The sequence below is a fragment of the Panthera onca genome, chromosome F1, assembly GCF_046562875.1.
Source record: "Panthera onca isolate mPanOnc1 chromosome F1, mPanOnc1 haplotype 2, whole genome shotgun sequence".
NCBI lineage: Eukaryota > Metazoa > Chordata > Mammalia > Carnivora > Felidae > Panthera > Panthera onca.
Window position 1 is genome coordinate 8,066,418 of NC_138355.1, and position 4,418 is coordinate 8,070,835.

Sequence of the window (4,418 nt, forward strand, 5' to 3'; positions counted from 1 at the left end):
CCTCCTTTTTAAGGCTAAGTAATATCCCCTATGTTGAGGCTAAATCCCCTACATTACAGGCTAAATAATATGCTAATTTCGTGTGTTCATCCATTAGTGGACATTTGGGTTGCTTCCGCCTCTTGGCCGTTGCGAATAATGCTGCTATGAACGTGGGGTGGAAATACTTCTTTGAGACCCTGCTTTTGAGGCTTGTGGATATATACTTAGAAGTGGGATTCCTGGATATGGTCATTTTATTTGTAATTTTTCAAAGAACCGTTGTATTGTCTTTCATGCTGGTTGCACCAGTTCACAACCCCACCAACACTGCACAGGGATCCAATTTTCCATATCCCCCAACGCTTACAATTTTCTAATTTTTTGATGGTAGCCATTACAGTGAGTAGAGTTGATATCTCATTGTGGTTTTGACTTACAACTCTCTGACGATTAGTGGTGTTGACCACCTTCTCATGTACTTGTTGGCTAGTTGTATATCACCTTTGCAGAAATGTCTATTCAAGCCTATTGCCCATTTTTTATTTATTTTGACAGAGAGCGCGAGCACGCAAGCAGGGAAGGGGGCAGAGAGAGGGAGAGAGAGAATCGCAAGTAGGTTACTCGCTGGCAGCGCAGAGCCCGACAAGGGGCTCAATCTCACAAACTGTGAGATCGTGACCTGAATGAGACAAAATCAAGAGTGGGACGCTTAACTGGCTGAGCCACCCAGGCACCCTGCCATTGCCCATTTTTAAATCGAATTACTCGATTTTTTTTGTGGTTGAGTTGTAGGAGTCCTTCATATATTCTGAATATTAGCCCCTTATCTGATATATGACTTGCAAGTATTTTCTCCCATTCGGTAGGCTGCCTTTTTCACCCCATTGATTCTGTCCTCTGATGCACAGAAATTTTTAAGTCTGATGTCATCTAATTTGTTAATTTGTGCTATTGTTGGCCTCTGCTTGTGTCATCCAAGAAATCATTGCCAAACCTAGTGTCTTCAAGTTTTCCCAAATGCCTTCGTCGAGTTTAGTTTGGGGGTCTTTATTCCATTTTTATTTAATTACTGTATGGAGAATGAGATAAGATTCCAAGTTCATTCATTCCTCGATGGACACCCAAAGTTTCCCAACACCAGTTGTTGAAGAGAATGTCCTTTCCCCATTTGACCATATATGTAAGCATTTATTTCTGGGCTCTATGTTCTATTCCGTTGGCCTCTATGTTTGTCCTTAGGCCAGTACCGCACTGTTTTGAAGTGTACTATGTAGCTTTGTAATATGTTTTGAAATGAGGAAGTTGAGTCCTCCAAAATTTTGTTCTTCTCTTTCAAAATTATTTGGACTATTCAGAGTCCCTTGGGATTCCATACAAATTTTAGGATTTTCTCTATTTCTGGGAAAAAAAGTCATTGAGATTTTGAGTGGGATTTGCATTGAATCTCTAGATTTCTTTGGGTAATACTGACATCTTAACACTGTGATACTCCTAAATATTTTAATCTTTTTGAGGCTACTGTAAATAGATTGTTTTTCATTTCCTTTTTTGATTGTTCATTGTTAGTGTATAGAAACATCCCATTAAAAAAATAATACGAATATACTGGGGCACCTGAGTGTGTAAGTTGGTGAAGGGTCCAACTCTTGATAGTGGCTCAGGTCATGATCTCACAGTTCATGGGACCAAGCCCCAAGTTGGGTTCCGTGTGCTGTGTGCTGACAGCATGGAGCCTGCTTGGGATTCTCTCTCTCTCTCTCTCTCTCTCTCTCTCTCTGCCCCCCCCCCCCCGACACTTGCTCTCTTTTCTTTCTCTCTCTCAAAATAAATAAACTTTAAAAAAATAGTAATATGCCCTTCTGTTCAGGAATTCTCATATTGCTAAGATTTTGGTTTTTTTGCCGATGCTTCTGAGGAATTATTTTATGGGCTTCCCATGCTTCTGAAATAAGCGAAGGATGTTGTGAAAATCAGAATGTCAGTAACATATGTGTTTGCCTGAAAGGCTGAGCAAGCTTGGGAGCACCTGTCTGATGTGGCCCAACTTGTCTCTTTACCTGCAATTAGAGAAACCCGTAAGACAGTTGACATTTTGGAGAGTAACTTGTTTGCACAGCCCCAAGAACAGAGAGGCATTGACGGGTCCCTTGAGGATTATTCAGCTCCAGATATTTGAAAGGAAGTGTTAACCTTATATCAGCTAGGACTCTTTCAGTTGTGCTTGACAGAAAACCCTTCATAAACAGCCTCAAGCAGAAGAGAGGACACACATAACTCAAATGTCTATAGGTAGAGCTGGGTTTTGGCTTTGCTTGGTCCAGGAGTTGAAATAATGTTACCGCACTCCAGTACCAGCCTCAGACCAGAGCAAGAGGGCCCCTACTTTGCCCTCCGTGCCGAAGGGCCTGGATGTCCTAAATCTGGAAAAGGAAAAAAAAAAAATCACACTCAGTCTCTCAAGGAAGTTTTCAGACTTTGGTAAATGCTGAGTGGAAGGGAACCACCGGACAGGGAGGCAGTCCCGTCCTCAGGACAGAAACCCCCTAAGCTGAGTGAGACATGGGGAAGAGAAGAGTCCGGCCCCTGGCCCTGGGAAACCAGACAAAACGCTTCTGGTGCTTTACGCTGGCTGCCCCAAGTGTAGGTGTCTAGACCTGTGCATGTCCACACGTGGCTATTGAACATTTCAAATGCAGCCATTCCAAACTGAGGTGTGAGCAGAAAATACACCCTGGAATCTGAATACAGATACAAAGGATACAGATACAGAATCTGAATACAGATACAAAGGAACCGTGTAAAATACCTCGTTAATACACGTTTACATTGATTACATGCCGAGATGTAATATTCCACGTAATATTTTCACCTGTTTCTTTTCACTTTTTATAACGGGGCTGCTAAATTTTGGTTAATCACCTGCGTGGTTTGTGCTATATTCCCATTGGATGGCTCTGACTCAAAGCGAACCAACCTCCCCAGAAAACGCCAGGCCCTCCCTCCACTCTGCTCCGGCAGCTTCTGGAAGCCCTTAGAACTACTTGGAATATTACGGTGTGGGGTGGAGGGAGGGAACCCGCCTGCCCCAGCTTCCTGGGGCGTTGATGGGTCAGTTCCCTTCCTGGGAGTCTGCCCAGTGCTACCTGGAGTCCTGGTCTTGCCTGGCCTGGCCGGCACCCTTCCCCTGGTGGCAAATGCCGCATCACTGATGGGGCATCTCTAGAACTTCCGTTAGGTTTATGGGGGCAATCCCAGGGATGAGCGCACTCAGAATGACACTATCCCATTGCCCATGGGGTCATACGGTGGAGGAAGAGCTCTCTGTGAGGGAACAGCCATGGCGCCTGGAGAGGCAGAATGGAATCACAGGGCTGTAGAGAGACCTTCACAAATTCAGAGCTTCTTTTTTTTTTGTTAATACATTTTTTTTCAGTGTTTATTTATTTTTGAGAGACAGAGAGAGAGACGGAGCACGAGCAGGGCAGGGGCAGAGAGAGAGGGAGACGCAGAATCCGAAGCCGGCTCCAGGCTCCGAGCCGTCGGCACAGAGCCCGACGCGGGGCTCGAACCCGCGATCCATGAGATCATAACCTGAGCCGAAGTTGGACACTTGACTGAGCCACCCAGGTGCCCTCCAAATTCCGAGCTTCTGGGTGACACTTTTTCTTTCTCTTCGGCCACCGTGTTTTCGGAATATGAGAACTAGGCCAAACACACCTGGGATATCCGGCGCTTCCGTCAAGGCCGCTCAAGCTCTGTGCGGCATAGGCCAGTGCGCACGTACGGGGGCCACACGCGGCAGACGCGGCTGCTTCCCTACATCCAGTCTGCACTGCAGTGCTCGTTTTTTCATCCCATTGGTTGATATGCTACTTACACTACTTTTCCCGGTGGTCCCTTTCCGACCCGTCGGCCGACGAAGAAGCTGACCTTGTTCCTCAGTGCGTAGGTCCCTTCTCTAGCATTCTGGGCACAGCGGACACGCGATTACCCTTGACCATCAGTGGACTCTCTTCCCACCAGACTCCTCTGGAAATTGAGGTCTCTGTGCGTGACTCAGGCCAATCCTCTCCTCACTTCCAGGCCGCCTCTAGCCACGAGCTCACCGTAAGCACTGTCACCGGCTTGTGAAAGGCGCAAGGCAACATACGGTCACGAATAAAGCAACGTTCTGTGTTGGATTAAGAACCAAACGAAACCAAAACCAACTTTCAACAGTCTCTGTAGAGGGGCGCCTGGGTGGCTCAGTCAGTTGGGCGTCCGACTTCGGCTCAGGTCAGGATCTCACTGTCCGTGAGTTCGAGCCCCGTGTCGGGCTCTGTGCTGACAGCTCGGAGCCTGGAGCCTGCTTCGGACTCTGTGTCTCCCTCTCTTTCTCTGCCTTCCCCTGCTCTCGCTTTGTCTCTCAAACATGAGTAAATATTAAAGAAAAACAA

At 46.6% G+C, this 4,418-nt stretch overlaps 1 long non-coding RNA gene across 1 annotated transcript; it reads right to left on the reverse strand.

The window, feature by feature from the left end:
* Positions 1-2,066: 2,066 nt before the first annotated feature.
* Positions 2,067-4,106, reverse strand: LOC132685938 (uncharacterized). Its single transcript, XR_014136411.1, has 2 exons — positions 3,860-4,106; positions 2,067-2,402 (listed from the first exon to the last, which is right to left on the reverse strand). It is a non-coding gene; the product is annotated as an uncharacterized LOC132685938 (long non-coding RNA).
* Between the last annotated feature and the right edge of the window lie 312 nt (positions 4,107-4,418).